The 18814-nt window shown below is 34.8% G+C and overlaps 1 pseudogene; it reads left to right on the top strand.

The window, feature by feature from the left end:
* Positions 1-10210: 10210 nt before the first annotated feature.
* On the top strand, positions 10211-18533 carry LOC120222383 (annotated as a pseudogene).
* Positions 18534-18814: the final 281 nt, after the last annotated feature.

The following is an 18814-nucleotide window of genomic DNA, read 5'->3' as shown; positions in this document are numbered from 1 at the left end:
CTTGCACAGATGACAGATGATACATTCTGAAACGGTAGTATATTTCTTCCATATTTTTTTCTATAGTATATTTCTTTCTATAGATCCCAGGCAGAAAGAAAGAAGGAAAGGAAAGGAAAGGAAAGGACAGGAAAGGAAAGGAAAGGAAAGGAAAGGAAGACTGACAGGCATTGAATACATTATATTTCCCAGAGGAAACATGCTATAAATAGATGGATTTTATAATGGATAAAAATATAATAATATATAAATATATAACAGACATAACATGTATGAACAATTTACATATAAAATTTCCTATTTTTAACAAATGTCAAGAAAAGGGAGTGATATTTGGGTGAAGGAAATTGTGCTATTTTCCTTATTTGTTATTTTTTAACTTAGAAATATACTAGACCAAGATTATTCCTTATACTTTTTAAATTGACATTGCACATTAACAGTGAATCTGTGTCTATATATTCTGTCTTCCCTATTCTTCTACTAATGACAAATTGCATGGGCTCTTATCTAAAGTCTATACCTCTGTATGTTCCCTAGACATAAACCTATGTCACCTGCTCCAGCAATCGTCACTGACTCTTACATATTTCCCTCTTTTCTCTTGCCCTTCTATTATGTGTGCATAAAACTGTAGTTGGTGACTGATGTCAGTCAGCCTTCTATGACCATCTCATGTGACATCAAGGAGGAATCAAAACAGGAAAAGCCAGAAAACCAGTTAAGCTGAGGCATGCAAGCAATATTTTTATTTTTAATTTTTAATGTTTGTTTGTTTTTGAGAGCGAGAAAGCAGGGGAAGGGCAGAGAGGAGAGAGAGGATGTGAAGAGTGCTCTGCACTGACAGCAGAGAGCCCAATGTGTAGCTCAAACTCCCAAACTGCATGGTCTGAGTCATGTCAGATGCTTACCCACTGAGCCACTCAGGATACCAGCAATATATTTAAATGATCAGATATGATAGAAACTTAATGAATTAAGATGTCCTAAGGGTTTCTCTCAAGTCTATGTTGAATAAGTAAACCTTACTTTCAATAACCATAACACATTATTCACTGTGACACACAAGTCCATGGAGAAATATTGCACAAGCACGTATAGCCTCATCCTTCCCTTTTGTATATATAATCTCCTATAGCTAACAAGCTTCAAAGCAGATCTTCAGATCAATCTGAAAGACTGTTTCCTAGGCTATAGTAAGACAACTAATGAAGTGTTTACTAACATACACTGAAGTTGGTTTTCTTTCAGTTGACATGTGTTGCGGGGGGGCCAGCTCCAGCAGGTCCAGGGGTCCCTGAAGGATGGACAGCGTTGGCAAGTGAGAGAGTGAGAGAGTCCAGGAGATTCTTTCTCATCACCAGGCAGGCATCTCTGCTCTGACTGGGGCTCAACTTTATCATTAAGTGTTTGGGGGATGACACAGAAGTGGCATTTGCCTTAGACAATGATTTCTGATAACAAACTTCTTTGATATATAAGAATTTCCCAGAACATAGATTTGTAGAAGACTCATGATAACCTTTACAACAGTGATTGAGGTAGGGGATTTAGATGCTTATCTTATGGTGAAGGAAGGCGTCTTTAGCATACCAGACACAGTTTTTAGCATAAAAAGGGTGAAGTTACTTCTTGTGGGCAGGGGTCAATAGCTGGTTTGCTTAAGGTGGAAGTATCAAGAAAAACAGGTCTTTCAGGGAACACCTTTGCTCTCATAATCACAAAAGAAGAAGTTCCTCAATAGGTTCCTTCACAGGGAGCAATCAGCATATACAAGGCCAGAAAATGCTCCAAGCAGAAACAAATGGGTGGATATTTGCCCTTAACTCTAAATTGGGCTCTTTGTCTCAGGGCCAGACTCAAGCCCCTTTTATTATGTTAAGTTTTGGATCTGCGAGGCCCTTAGGAAGAGCCTTTTAACAATCATCCACAATGTTTTCATCTGAAATCTCTTTGGAAAAGGCAGGGACCTGCCTTTCCTTAAGAGCAATCTGTGTGGTGAATATGGATCTGATCTGGAATATTGTGAGACCTGGTCAAAACCAGCAGCCTCATTTCCAACTTGAGCCAGTAGTAGCAGAAGGAGATACCAGTTTTTTTTTTCTCATGGCAGGAGCTGTGCAAACTGTCATCCAGCGAGGCCAGTGCAGCTCCCAGCAATATGTTTCACTAGTTTTACTTTCCTCACTGAATTATTCCAAACCACACACACCCACACACAAAAAAACAAAACCATGTTGCAATAGATTGTATGACAAATAAACCCTTCCTTGACTTATTTTTGTCAAAATAACCTCTGTTTAGAATGAAAACAGATCAATAGCTTTCTAGGGTAAATTTTGATGGGATAGCATAAGGGAGTTTGTAAGGTGATGAAACTATTCTGTATCATGATAATGACGATGATTCTATATGTCTATACTTATATTAAAATTTATAGAATGTACACCAAAAAATACTTTACTGTATATTTATGTAAAAATAAAATAGTTCAATCAATGATGGCGCTAAATCAATCATGAATTGTAATGACCTAGATAACAAAGAACACAAATTATAAAGGAAAATTTCATAAATAGAAGAATTTTTTTAAAAGCCAAATGCGTTAGGAAAATTTAACATAAATCTCTCAATCACTGGAAGTTAGAGAAATTGGGGTATTTCAACCATTTATATTTAACATGATTATTTAATAGGACTGTGTCAAATCTGTTTTTATTTGTTTCTATTTCCTATTGATTGCTTGTCACTTTTGTAATGTTCTTCTATTTTTAGATTAACTCATTTTTTTGTGTGTGAACTCGATATAGCTTCTTTGTTGGGTAATTAGCTATTACTATGTTTTTGCTTTTTTTCACCTGCGATTGCTTTAGGATTTATATTATAGTTTTTTACTTATCAATGTCTACTTTAAGTGACATTAAATTACTTTACTCACTGTATAAGAAATATGTAACAGTACACTTTAATTTCTCCACTTCTAGATTTTAAGCTATTGTGATCATACATTTTACTTCTGCCCATATTATAAACCTCTCAGTGCACTGTTATTATTTTTGCATTCAACATCCAACTATCTTCTAAGGTAGATTAAGTAGTAAGAAAAATCATCTTATATTTAGAAATGGTGTTACCTCCTATAGGGCTCTTTATTCCTCCGTGTAGATTCGGGTTTCCATTTTATACTATTGTACTTCTACTTGAAGGACTTCCATTAATGTTTCTTGTATTGCGGGACTTCTAGTGACGAATGGTCCCTATTTTATGTCTGAAAATGTCTTTATGTCCCCTTCATTTTTGAACGGCACTTTTGCCTGGTTTAGCATTTGAGGTTGACAGGTTTTTTTTTTTTTTCTTTCTTTTTCTGTATTTCAAAGATGTTATTCTAGTGTCTTCTCACTTGCATTGTTTCCAATGAGAAAGGTGCTGTCATCCTTTGGTTCTGAATGCATAAAGTGTCCTTTCTCTGGCTTAAGATATTCTCTATATAACTGGATTTATGCAATGTGGTTATAACGTGTCACTTGCATTTTTTTTTTTTTCATATCTCTAGTGCTTAGGGTTTCTTGTTTAACTTCTTGGATCTTTAGGGTTATAGATTCCTTCCAATATAAAATGTCTTCAACTATTATTTCATCAAATATTCTTAGTTTTCACTTTTCCTCTCCTTTAGGAAGGACAACCACACATTTACTTGGCCAATTTTGAAATTGCTCCACAATCCATTGATTGCTCATTTTTTTCATCTTTTTTGTTTCATTTTTAATAGTTTCTATTGCTCTCTCTTCACATACATTAATCCTTTCTTCTGTGCTGTTGAATCTGCTGATAATGCCATCTACTCTAATTTTCATCTCAGGCATTAAAGTTTCCATCTCTAAAATTTCTCTTAGATCACCTTCTATATATTCCCTGTCTTGAAATAATATGTGTAACTTCTCCCCAAGACTTTTAACCACAAGGAATACAATCATGATAAGTTAATAGTTTTGTCTACAAACTATATATGTGTCCATTCTGGGTCAGATTTGATTAACTTTTCTCCTTATTATATGTTTTATTCATACCGGATAATTTACTTAGGTGCCAAGAGTTATGAACTTTATCTTGTGTCCTGGAAATTGTAGTAATCTGTGTTCTTCAAGTTTGTTTTTCAAGATTGTTTCTTGAAAGTGGTTTCTTCCTTTTCAGGCTTGCTTTGTAAATTTTTTGGTAGGACCAAAAACACAAAGGGGTAATTTTTGCCAACTTTTGAGGCACTCTAAACGCATTTCCAAGAATTATGAGGTCTTCCAATTTGGACGGAGGGAACAGGTACTACTTCTAGCCCTAAACTAGAACAGCACTGCAGATACTGTTTCCTTTCATCTTTCTAAGTGACCTTTCTTTAGGCTTGGATGATTTCCTCACATATGTCAACCAGTTGCTACTCAACAGAATGTTCAAGAGAGAGCCTCAGTAGATCTCTAGAATTCTCTATTCTGTGCAGTTCTGTCCTCGCTAGTACTCTGACCTTCAAATTCTAGTCGCTTTGTCTTTTCCAGAATCCACCGACATCTATTTTCTCACCCTTAGGAGAGTGGGTTCTCTGTCCTTGCTTTGCAACCTGGAATCTCTTAATGCTTCCAGGCATCAAGTTGGGTCAATATTAGGGCCTGGCCTATTTTTGTCTCTGAGGGATTGCTATGCTTCATGGTCTCATGGCCCACATCTTGAGTGTTATTGTTTCCTATGAAAGGCATCCTTCACTTTTACAAAAGACCTACATTAGTACCTGTTTTCACTAACCAAAAGAAATAGAGGATTTTTCTGCTTCTACAAAACAGGGAAATTGTGTTTAGCACTTGTTTGCAGGAATCATTATAGAGCCAGTGTGTAGTGGGAATGACACAGCTAATCTCAGAGAACCACACTCAGTACCTCAGTGTCAAGCCACTATAGCTGAACTGTTTTTGTGAGCATCACTGTTTTATCTCTACTTTTGTGCATCTGTTAGCAAGATGTATCCAAAGGTATCAGAAAAGGTTGAGAGGTTATTTTATTTTTATTTATTTGAACCTGGAAACACTCTGCTTCCCATAAATTAATGGAAATTGCTTCTTTGTTTTACACATTTTGGCTTGCAAAAGTTTTCATAGAAATGCTCTACTTTTGGATAACAGGGGAAATCTGTATTTTGTCTGTTGTTTAGGATAAGAGGGTGAAAACAGTCTTTTACTCTATTGTTATGCCTGAATCACAAGCCCCCAGATACCTCTAAGGAGCCGGCACCGATGCAAGTACATAAGAGTCTTTTATTACAAGCTCGAGCAGGGGCTCACCCGTTAACTGGTGCAGCGGCAGCAGGGTGAAGCCCCAAACAATAGCGAGCAAGGTTTTTATGCGGTAAGGGACGGGGGTGTTACGGTGCACACGTTGTACGTATAGCATCATCACATAAGCTCCAATTACAATTGTACAGCACCCATGTTAACAGTTTTGACCATTCAGTATCTGTGAGGTGTCTGTTACTTTTGGCGGGACCCAATCATGACCTTTGAGAATTCTTTGACAATGACCAATTATGAGGTGAGCTCAAAGGGCCTATGTGGGGTTTAGGCAAGCGGTGAGTGATTGGCTAGTTTGTACAGAGTAACTACCTGCAGTTCCCAGCCCTGACTCAGACCACAGGATTGTTACACATTTCTTTTGATTGGCTGATCCGAGGGTGGTCTGAGGGTGGCTTCAGCTGAAGCTTTTCCTGGAACGGGGGCTACGTGCAGCCCAAGGTTGCTCTTAATGGAGGACTTAATTTCAGGCTCCTATCTTTACTAGAAGCAAAATATGTATTTTTTAAGTATGATAAAAGTCTATTTCCAAATCAGTCACACATTAAAATATCAATCTTATTTAAGATGTAACTATGTTTGAAAAAAAAGATATGTATGTACATTTCTGTGCATGTATAATTCTAATGGTAATAGTGCTTATCTTTAGATATTGAATAGTATTTTTTTTCTTTGTTGCAGAATTTTCTACCATGGACATGTACTGTTTTCCTAATTAGAAAACAACTGTTATGTTTTACTCAAGATTAAAGCTAGGAACTATTTATACACTTGTAGTTTCTGTTCTCCATTTATGAATGTTGAGACAGAAAAGTAAGAGTTATAAATGCAGTTTAAAGGGTAAGTTTTTGTGGTGTGTCTTATAATCAAAGAGCTGTTAGCTTATTAAGAATATTGCTGAAAAGTAGGTTTGGCTTACTAAATTACCTTTCTGCTTATTGCCATTTGTTCCCTTGATTCATTATTGCAAAATGATGCTTAAACATCCATGTAAATAGTAAAGTATGACTAGTGTGGTTAGCAATCCAAAAGTAATCAAATCAACCATAGCAAGGATTGTATGTCTTACTTAATTACTGATAACTAATGTAAATGATGTACATTAGCCCCCTGATTGCTTTATTGTTTTCATATTTTTACCATTTACCATTTTACCAAATTACCATTATTAATTTCCATTTTTAAATATCTGACCATCTAGTTTATGGTTTCCATGATATGGTCAGTATGACCTGCTTTCAAAATGATCACTAATCAATTCAGTATATTTGGGTATGTGGCTATCTACCTTTTTTACTAAAATCTGCACAGGAAAGATATTCATCCTTTCTCTTATAGTTTATTGACAGAGTTTCAGGAATGTAATTTGATTAGTATCAGCAAAACCTTGTGGTATCTATGCCTTATAGGCTGGTGTTTCTACCTGTAAATGTTTTCTTTCCTTCACTCATATATTCTACTTTAAAAAATGTCATTTCTTAAAGTTAGTTTATATTCAAACTATTCAAGTAACTGAAGATAAAGAGACAAATAAGGCCATTATTTCATGTGCTAGTAAGGGGAGAGAAAAGTACTTACAAAAGTAAAAATCAATATATTGTACACAATTATTCTTTTTCAAATTGGTATGGTGAAGTAGATATCATTTTCATTAATAATCAAACCACATTTGCACACAATGGACTAGGTGTTGAACAATTCTAAAGGGCAATTCCTTTGTGTCTGATTTACCTGAAGAGGTGAGATATTTACAGTCTGACCCGACAGAAATTACAAACTCTGTGACTGGTTTTCTTTCTAAGGCTTGTTATTTCAGATGTAGTCTCACACACAAACTGAAGTAGAATATTGGGACAATTCTCTAGAAAGTTAAGGGTGTTCTTTAGGGTTGCATTACCCAGAAAATTGTCTTAATTCCCTATTTTACATTTTATGTGTAGGCATCTTGTTACCAGCAGAGGTTTTGTGTGTATGTGTGTGTGTGTGTGTGTGTGTAGGTTTTAAACAACTCTTTAATATTGGGGATATAAACTTTGGTGAGCCTATCAAATGATTCTTAAATTACATGAGAGAGCTTAATCTTGTATTTCATTTAAAATCCTTATAATAGCATTACCAATGATATACTTGATGTTGACATGTTCAGATCTTTAAATTTTCAATTAAAAAAACACTGGACTATTTTGTCAGAAAACTCAATTAAAAACAAGCAAACAAACAAGGGGTAAATTGCCAGAAAAGGAAATGGTGTTTAGATACTGGCACCGTTAAATGTCTACCATTACGCTAATTATGTTTCTCCATTTCAAAGTTATATTTACTAGGACACGTAAAGCTTATACATGTGAAATATCCCAAATGATACAAATAAGCAAAAAGGACTGAATTATCAAATTAAAGATTAGAAATGAAAGTACTTCTTATAAAGACTAACTCTCACCTTAAATCATGCATGAAATAAAAATCAATGAAATAATGTGAGAGAACCATGTAACTGTTCTTTTATTGGATTGTGTCTTGATAAATATCTCATTTTTGAAAGACTTCATCCAAATATGTCATTTATACCTTTACCATGCTGCTTTACTCTGATTAGAAAATTTTACCTTACTAAAACATGAAAATGGATATGATATAATAAAATACTAAAATCTTAGTTACTATCTATAAACTACCATGTGTTTTTACTCTGCTTTAGTACATGTAAAGATTAGGGGAATATTTTTATAACTTTAAATTTTCTTTAGACATGGTTTCAAATTTTTATTTTGCTTTGCAAAAAATTGCTTTACCTTTGCTCAGTAAATGTAAATAATAAATAGTAATATACTTAGCATGTCAATAATGTACACTTTTAATATGTATGAATAATAATATTATATACAAATCTCTCAATGAGAGTTTTTTCACTTTTAAGAACTAAAACATAAACCTGATTATCTTATTTAAGAGATACATTTTTTATTTAGTTCCATAATTGTTCACTTTTCAACCCCTAAGGAAGAAACAATATTCTCTGATTAAAGGAAAATAAGAGAAAATTTAATCCAAATTGCCAGTTTCCACGTCCAAATTTTTTAAGTAGGTTCCACACCCAAATTGGGGCTCAAACTCACAACCTGGAGATCAAGAGTCACATGCTCTACTGACTGAGCCAGATAGGCATCCCTATCCCAAGAAGGTTTTTTTCAATAATTTTTTAAGAGATTCAAAATTACAGATTTGTGTTACAACTCCATTTAGTCAGATAAAATAGTGTAAAATAAAATTTCTTGATGGAATAGTTTACAAATAAATAAGCAGAACTTGTTCATTAGTATACTAATCAGGAATCAGTAAGTTATTTGAGCATATTTAATATATTACTTCATTAATCATTACAACTCCCTTCAGACATTTATACTATTAATAAATAAAAATTTCCCTAAACAATGTAATGTTTACCCCAGCTTCTCCTTGAACTATCATAAATTTTTAAATTTTTTAAATGTTTATTTAGTTTTGAGAGAGAGAGTGCGAGCATGAGTGGGGAATGGGAGAGAGAAAGGGAAGCACAGAATCTGGAAGCTGGCTACAAGCTCTGAGTTGTCAGTACAGAGACTGATGCAGGGCTCAAAGTCACAAGCAGTAAGATCATGACCTAAGCTAAGTCCAATGCTTAGCCAACTGAGCCGCCCCGGCACCCAAACTATCATCAACTGCCAAGTGAAGAAACTGCTCTTTGTATTAAAGATACTTATCCCCTCATATTTATTTACTTTATGGTTGGGATTATGAGCAAGCACTGTCATCAAAAAATTAAAAACCTAATTTTATAAATCAAAGATTATAATTAAAAATAATTGGATTTTTATAGATACTTATAATCATTTAGAGTATTTCTCATCAACGTATTCTATTTGTTATTAAATTTAGCCAGTAATTATTTAGAAGTTCTTACACATATAAGATGCTAAATATAGGGGCACAATATATGTACAAATCATGCTCCAGTTCTTACATAGCACAATATTTTACTGTATAGTTAACAATGCCAACATAGTAAAAAAACAAATATGTAAGTATTTAAATTAATAATGTATGTTAAGTTCAGATAATAGATTCTTTTTTTTTTCTGGTAATAAATTCAACACATAATATGAACATATTCAATTGAATTCAATTGAACATATTCAATATATAGTACTATATTAAATATCAACAACATAGAAATTATCAATATAGACCAGGTCCATGCACTCAAGGAGCTTTTTTCTTGTAGGCAGAGAAACATAGTAAAGAATAAACTAAGGTGCTAAGTGATAACAAATGTGAAGAAAATAAAATTGGGTAACGTTAATGGGAAAAAGGTTACTGCTTTTAGACTAATCTCTCTGAGGTGATATTTATGCACAACAGAATAACTTGAAGAGGATAAAGATGAGACTATTTGACAAGAGATCATCTTAGCCAGAGAGAAAAGGACAGTAGTCCCCCGTTATCTGTGGGGGATGTGTTCCAAGACCCCCAGCAGATCCCTGATACCATGAACAGTACTAAACCCTCCATATACAATATGAATTTCTGATACATACGGCCATGATAAAGTTTAGTTTATACATTAGGGACAAGAAGACATTAACAATAACCACTAATAAAATAGAACAGATGTAACAGTATATTGTAATAAAAGTTACATGAGTGTTGCTCTCTCAAAATATTTTATTGTATTGCACTCACCTTCCTTTTTGTAACAGTGTGAGATGATAAAATGTCTGTGATGGAATGAGAGGAAGTAAATGACATGGGAATTGTTACAGCATTAGGCTACTATTGACCTTCTGACAACACATCAGGAGGAACATCTGCTTTTGGACCACAGTTGAACATGGGTAAATGAAACCATGGAAAGCAAAGCAATGGATAAGGGAGGACTAGTGAACACCGATGTCCTGCATGATATCCAGATGCAGCAAGGAGGCCAGTGGAGCTATAATAGAACGAGTAGCTGGGAGAGTGTTAGGAAATGTGTTCAGAAAGGTAACCAAGAGTCCACCTTGGCATTCTGACAGTGGTGAAAAGAAACTACGAAATGATAGTGGAAACAGAGAGATCAACTAGAAGCCTATTGCCATAATCAAATAAAAAATGAAGGTGGCTTGACTTTAGCTTCTCTAGTAGAATTTATGAGAAGTCAGAATATCCAGAATATTTTATTTTATTTATTTATTTTTTTTATATTTTTAATATAGTTTATTGTCAAGTTGGTTTCCATATAACACCCAGTGCTCATCCCAACAAGTGCCCTTCCCCATGCCAACAGCCCCCTTCCCCTCCCCCCCATCAGTCCTCAGTTTGTTCTCAGTATTCAAGAGTCTCTCATAGTTTGCCTCCCTCCCTCTCCCCCAACTGTTTTTCCCCCTTCCCCTCCCCTATGGTCCTGTTAAGTTTCTCCAGTTCCACATGAGTGAAAACATGGTATCTTTCTCTGCCTGACATATTTCACTTAGGATAATACCCTTGAGTTCCATCCATGTTGCTACAAATGGCAGATTTCATTCTTTTTCATTGCCATGTAGTATTCCATTGTATATATAAACTGCATTTTCTTGATCCATTCATCAGTTGGACACTTAAGCTCTTTCCATATTTGGCTATTAGCACATTCTTATCGATGTTTGTGATTGTCTTATGTATTTGGGTGTTTCTGAATTCAGTGCATAGACATTTATACTTGTTAGCTCTTCCTGATGGATAGACCCTGAAATTATTATATAATGCCCTTCTTTGCCTTTAAAATAAAAAATAAAGTCCAGTTTGTCTGATATAAATATGGCTACTCCAGCTTTCTTTTTGATGTCCAATAGCATGATAGATGTTTTCCCATCTCCTCACTTTCAATCTGAATGTGTCCTCAGGTCTAAAATGGGTCTCTTGTAAACAGCAAATAGATGGATCTAATCTTTTTAATCCATTCTGCTACTCTGTCTTTTGATTGGAGCATTTAGTCCATTTACATTCAGTGTTATTATTGAAAAATACAGGTTTAGAGTTATTGTGTTCTCTGTTAGATTCATGCTTGTAGTGGTGTCTCTGGGACTTTGTGTTCCTTGCAACATTTCCCTCATAGGATCTCTTGTAGGGCTGGTTTAGTGATGATGAATTCCTCCATTTTTTGTTGGGATAAACCTTGATCTCTCCTTCAATTCGGAATGATAGGCTTGCTGGATAAAGGCTTCTTGGCTGTATATTTTTCCTGTTCATCACACTGAAGATTTCCTGCCATTCCTTTCTGGCCTTCCAAGTGTCAGTAGATAGGTCTGCTACTACCCTGATATGTCTCCCTTTGTATGTTGGGGCCCTTTTATCCCTAACTGCTTTCAGAATTCTCTCTTTGTTCTTGTATTTTGCCAGTTTCACTGTATGTCGTGCAGATCGATTCAGTTTACGTCTGTGGGGAGTTCTCTGTGCCTCTTGGATTTCAATATCTGTTTCCTTTCCCAGGTTGGGGAAGTTCTCAGGTATTATTTGTTCAAGTACACCTTCTGCTCCTTTCTCTCTCTCTCCTTCTGGAATTCCTATGATATGGATATTCTTCCGTTTGATTGTATCACTCAGCTTTCGAACTCTCCTTTCATGTTCCTGGACCAATTTCTCTCTCTTTTTCTCGGCTTCCTCTTTCTCTATAATTGTATCTTCTAATTCACGTATTTTTTCTGCCTTTTCAATCCGTGCAGTAGCCAACGCCTCCATTTTATTTTGTGTTGCATTTTTTAGTTCATCAGTATTTGCAACAATAATGGCTCGGATGTCATCCAAGCCCTTTTGAAGCCCAATGAGTAATTTTATGAGTATTATTCTAAATTCTTGTTCAGTTATGTTGCTTAGATCGGTTTTGAGCCGTTCTCTAGCTGTTATTTCTCCCTCGAATTTCTTTAGAGGAGAGTTCTTCTGTTTTGTCATTTTGGCTAGCTTTCTTTCTCGTTAGTTTTAAAAGCTTGTGATGTGTTCTGCCCTTGTGAGTGCTGCTATATTAATATTAAAGGAGGCTCATACACTGTCCAGGGCCTGGCCGTTCAGGAAGTCTTCTCTGAAGGGTGTCCCTTGGTCTCTCTTGTGACTTTGGTTTTATTTCTCTACTCGTAGTGATGTTTTGAACTCTCCACGATGTGCACTTTAGGTTTGTTCCTTGAAGTAGCCCTGCTTCTCCACGAGCGCAGCAGACGGGAAAGCTATCCAGAATATTTTAAACAGTGCTGAGAAAATTTGCTGATGGACTGGATGTGTGGTGTGATATAAAGAGAGGAATCAGATAAGATCCCATGACAAAGCCTTTGTGATGATCAATTTTATGTGTTTGCCCTACTGAGCCAAGGGCTGCCTGGACGTTTGGTCCAACATTATTCTGGTTGTGTCTGTGAGGTTGTTTCTGAATGAGGTTAACATTTAAATCAGTAGTTTGAGTAAAGCCAATTGCCCTCACTGATGTGTGTAGTCCTCATCCAATTGATTGAAGACAAAAATTGAACAAAATGGCTAAATAAGAAAGAACTCCTGCCTGACTGCTTGATCTGAGTTCCATTTCCTATCCTCAGACGTAAACTGAAAGGTCAGCTCTTGGGTCTCAAGACTGCTAGTTTTCTGACTGCTGCTTATACGATAGGTTCTCCTCAGTCTCCAGCCTGCCAACTGCAGACCCGGGGACTTCTCAGCTTCCATAACCTTGCAAGCCAATTCCTTATTTTGTACAGATATGTCATATATATACATATATATACATATATATGACATATATATACATATATATGTCATATATATACATATATATAATATTTAAGTAAACTCTGTATATAATCTAATTATTATTTATATAGTAACAATGCAATAAAGAAATACATAAAAAATATATAGCATAATTTGATCTTTCTCTGAAGAATTACAATGCAGGGATGAACACATAACATAATAGAGTTGATATCCAACAAGAGAAGATATTTGGAGAAAACATACTGGGGGGAGGTGAAGAGAATTCAAATTCAAGAGTTTGATTCAGAATACGTTAAGTTTGAGATGCCTATAAACATTCAAGCTGAAAGATCAAACGGGCAGGAGGATATATAAGTCTGGAATTTGGTGAAATGCTTGGGGATAGCAGTGAAATTAAGGTAGCCATCAAATGGAGATATTATTTAAAGTCGTGGAACTAAATGAGATTGTCTACAGATTTCTATTATTAGATACAAGATTTAAAACCTGAACCCTGAGACACTAAAGTTATTTAGAGGTCTGAGTGATCAGGAGGATACAGCAGTGGAGGTTGAGAAGAGGCAGTGAAGCGGACAGAAAAGCCAGAGATCTAGGTGTTCAGAAGGTCAAATGCAAAGAGTAATGACTGAAGGAGCAATAGCTTGTGTTAAATCCAGGTTACAAGTCTACAAAGTTGATAACTTTGAATAACTCACCAACTTTGGCAATATGGGAATCACTGGAAATCCTGACAAGGTAGTTTTACTGGAGCAACTGGCTTAGAAAACAACTACCTGATCGAAGTGGATTCAACAAAGTATGATGGAGTAGAAACTAAAAATGTAATTATAGAAAGATGGGTAAATTTTCCTATAAGGGAAGGGGCCAATGCTGAAGGGAGTCTAGAATCTAGTAACAACTTTAACATTTGTAAGGTAGTAGTTAGTCTATGTTTGTAAATAGTTGAGAATAATCAAATGAGAGAAAAAATTGTTAAGGAGAAAAGTGTGGCAGGAAGTCCCTTAATTAAGTGAAAAGACAGGAATTCAGGGCAAACAGGAGTGTTAACATTTGACCCATCATATCTAGGAAAGGGAGAGTACGTGGATACAGGTACAAGAAATTTGGCAGATTCGGGGGTGAAAGCACATATAAATTCTCCTTTGCTAGCTTCTATTTTCTTAGTGAAATAAGAAGAAAGGTCTTCATTACAATGTGAGGAAGAAAGGGAGATTATCTGAGTCATAAGAAGATAGGAGGAGAATTTCCTCAGAGGTTGAGTGGTAGATTTGCCTAGCAAACAATAAAATTCCTGAACAATACTGAAAGCTATTTAAGGTTTATGGTCATGAATTTGAAGTTATCTCAAGAAGTATGCCTGTGTGTTTGTATGCACAAGTGTTAGGCTCTGGAAGAGCAGGTGCAGAGTTTGTGCAGAGCTGGCTGCAAATAGGATTTGGACTTTGCCAGTCTAGAGCTTTAGTGTAAGGAAGAAAAAAAGGGGAGTTGAAGGCATTCTAATAGTGGACAATGATAGTGAAATCTGAGAAAGGAGGGGAGAGCATAATGAGGCTCATAGAAAAGGAAAACATGGTTTGCACAAAAATTCAAGATGAAGTACATGCAGAAAAGTAATACTTTGGGTATAATTTCTTTTTTTAATAATTTTATTGAGATATAATTCACATAACATCAAGTTAATCATTTTAAAGGGTACCAACAAGTGATTTTAAAATATTCAAAGTTGTAAAATTACCACCAGTAATTTTAAAATATATCATCCCAAAAGAGTTTTGTAGCCAATAGCAGTTACTTTTCATTCACCCTCTCCACAGTCCCTGGTAAAGACAAATCTAATTTTTATCTCTAGGGAGTTTCCTATCATATACAACTTATATAAACAGAATAGTGTAATATATGATCATTTATACCTAGTCTATTTCAATGAACATATTTTTCCAAGGTTTATCTATGTAGTAGTATCTATCATTACTACGTTCCTTTTGATGACCAAATAATATTCCATTGTATGGATAGGTCACATTATATTTTTAAATTCATCAATTGATGGACCTTCAGGTTGTTTCTATTTGTTTGTTTTTGGCTATTATGAATAATGCTATCATGAGCATTCATGAACAAATTTTATGTGTATATGTGTTTAAATTTTATTATACAAATAACTAACTGGAAGTAGAATTGTTAGGTCATATGATAATTTTCTTTTTAATACTTGTAAGAACTGTCAAACTGTTTTACAAAGTAGCTGCAACATTTTGGATTTCTGATCAGCAATATAGGGGAATTCTAACTTTTTCACATCATTGTAGCTTGTTATTTTTATTTTATTGGGAAGTTGAGTGTTGAAATCTCTAAATACTTTTGTTGACTTGTCTATTTCTCCCCTTTTTTGTGTCTTCTTCATATGTTTTGGACCTCTTTTGGTAGGCGCATATATATTTGTATATGTTATTATAAAATGCCCTGTATTATACCTACCAATATTTTTCTTATTTAAGAAAATTTTCTTAAATTCTGTTTTGTCTAGCAACTACTGCAACTCACTTTTAGGTATTGTTTGTATGAGGTATCTTTTCCCATTCATTCACTTTCCGTCTATTTGCACCTTTTAATCTAGAGTATGTCTTTTTTAGGCAGCATAATTTGATCATTATTTTTTTAATCTATTCTTCCAATCTCTTTTGTTTGGAATGATTAGTTCATTTATATTTAACGTAATTACTGATTATATAGTATTTAGGTCTAACATTTTGCCATTTTTATATGTTTTATATCCTTTCTATTCCTCTACTTCCACAGTATAGCCTTCTTTGTGATAGATATTTTATCATTATTATTTTGATTTGTTTTATATTTTGAAGTATTTTCTTAGTATTTTCTCTGTGGATTACTATGACCGTTTAACTTAAAATAAACAACTGCAGATTTTAACATAAATAAATTATTAGTTTGCTTACTATATCTTCATCCATCCCTATCTTATTCTATTTTTGTTGTACAAATTATATCTTTATACATCATAAATTAACAGTGTTATAATCATGTTTTTCATGTGGTTGGCTTTTAAATAAAATAACAATAGTTAAAAATATACATTTGTATGGTCTTTTATATATACCTATGTAGTTAATTTTATTGGTGCTCTTTATTTCTCCGTATGGATTTAAATTATCATCTAGTGTCATGTCATTACAGTCTGAAGGACTTCTTTTAGTATATCTTTTAGTGTCGGTCTGCTAATGATTATTCTCTCAGCTTTATCTCTGAAAGTCTTAATTTCTATTTTGTCTTTGATGGGTAGTTTTGCTGGATATAGAATTCTCAGTTAACTGTCTTTCTCTTTCCCCACTTGAATGTGTTATTCCAGTATCTTCCAAAACCCATCGTCTCTGGTGACAGCAGTATTGTTAAATCTTATTAAAGACTTAGTGTAACTGAGAAGCTATTTTTCTTTAGCTGCTTTCCATCTTTTCTTGCCTTTAGCTATGATAGTTTGATTTGATGTGTCCAGGTGTGGATCCTTTTGATTTTATATTCTACGAAGTTCATGAAGTTTCTTGGATGTGTAGATTAATGTTTTTCATCAAATTTGGGAAGCTGTATCCATTATTTCATCAAATATCCATTCTGCTCTCTTCTTTCTCTTCTCTTTTGCATCTTCCATTATATATGTTAGTATACTTGAGGATGTCTCACAGGTTTCTGAGACTCTGTTCATTTTTATGTGCTCCTTTTCTACTGTTTGTTAGACATGATGATATTCACTGACTTATCTTTAACATATATATATATATTTTATGTTTGTCTAGTACAAATTCCACATATGCTCAGAATTTTCCCAAAGATTACAAAACTATTAACCCATATTCTCTAGTAAAAACTTTAAGTAATATTTTTACTTTAAGTACTTAGTCCATTTGGGATTTATTATGTGGAATAAGGAAAAGATGAAGTTGTATCTTGTTTGAAAATAAATAGTAACATTTACATTATGGGTCTGTCACTGCATATTCCAACTTCCTCCCCTCTATTTCATGCACAAGAGAAATTTGAATGTGACAGTCAAGATATGATACCTAACAGCATATTGCAGAATTCATTAACTTGAAACTTAATTAAAGCCTAAGTTGGAAAAAACAGTCATATACATTATAATATTAACACAATATTACTTGAACACTCAAGAATGCCACACTCAACATATAACCCTAGAAACACTGATCAAATTTGTTACTATAATTTCTATTTTCCTTTGACAAAACTGGTAGCTTTCCATGAAAACCATTCTATTCTTCAAAGCTTCACACACTAGATTTCTCATCTCCTGTAGATAGGTGTGGTCATGTGACTGCATGCTACTCTATGAAATGCTAATAAATTTTGTGTCATTTTCAGGTAAAGCCCATAACATTTTCCCTGAGAATTCCTCCATACTCTTAACCCTCTTAGCTTATTTAAATGGTATGAATGATAACCCTGAAACCACATGTTTAAGATACAAAGATGCCATTAAACTGAGTCTTTGAGGAAGAACAAGTAGGGAATTATTCCCCTAGCAGTATGCTCTGGAACAGTCCTAATTGAGGGAGCAAGAAATATACTTTCTTTCATTTAGTCATTACATTTGGGGTCTGTTTTAAGGCTGTAAAGTGGAATGCTGCTGGAAAAAATGTAAAATATGTGGTTTTGTCATAATGATTGGAAGCAGACTGATTGAATTCTGCTGGTGTGGGAACCTCTGCAGAAGGAGCAGGAAAGACGGAGGTGGAAAAACGGATTCATTTAGAGCTATGGAACAGGACATCCTCTGATATCCTGAACAACCGCCAGTTGATTGAACGCACAATGGAAGGCCTCACAGATTAATTTTAAGAACTGTCGTTCTTAAGTACAATCAATGTAGGCCTTGCCGCAGTCGAAAATTTATCAAGGTTAAACTTAAGAAGCTTGAATGAAATGATAACAATCTCAGGGGGCCTGGAAGTATTTGGCAGAAAAGTGTCCGAACCTTACACATCTAAATTTAAGTGGCAACAAAATTAAAGACCTCAGCACAATGAGGCCACTGAGAAAGTTAGAAAACCTCAAGAGTTTAGACCCTTTCAATTGTGAGGTAACCAACCGGATTGACAAGAAAACATGTTCAAGCTCCTCCCGCAGCTCAGGTATATCTTAATGGGTACAAGTGTGATGACAAGGTGTCCACTCAGATGCTGAGGACTATGTGGATGACCTAGAGAAGATGAGGAAGATGAGGATGAAGAAGTGTAGGATGAAAATGGTCAGGTTGTAGAAAATGAGGAGGTTGAAGAAGAGGAGGAAGGAGGAAAAAAGGATGAAGGGAGTTACAATGATAAGGATGTAAACAATGATGAAGATAATGACAATGTTGGTGGTGAAGAAGAAAAGGGTCAGAAGCAAAAATGAGAACCTGCAGATGAAGGAGAAGATGATGACTAGGTAGAATAACCTCTTTTGAAAACTTCTTTTTGTGATTTGACTGTTTTTACCCATCCCCCCTCCAAATCCCACTCTCTGAAACTAATTTGTTTGTTTGTTTGTTTTTCCAATTGTAACATTGCTGTGGGAACAAAGAGGGGAGAAGTGTACTGGGAGGTTGTGGTGGGAAGGGGTGAGAGAGGAGATTGGATAAAATACTATTTTCACTGCTGCTCTATTTTTACCCCTACTTTTCCTGTCTGGTTTTGTCCCTGGAACTGCAATAGCTTAGTGCATACCAA

The sequence above is a fragment of the Hyaena hyaena genome, unplaced genomic scaffold (genome assembly GCF_003009895.1).
Source record: "Hyaena hyaena isolate Hyena2069 unplaced genomic scaffold, ASM300989v1 scaffold_869, whole genome shotgun sequence".
In the NCBI taxonomy this organism is placed as follows: Eukaryota; Metazoa; Chordata; class Mammalia; order Carnivora; family Hyaenidae; genus Hyaena; species Hyaena hyaena.
The sequence above is the reverse complement of the archived record's forward strand: the minus strand, read 5'-3'. Positions and strand labels throughout refer to the sequence as shown.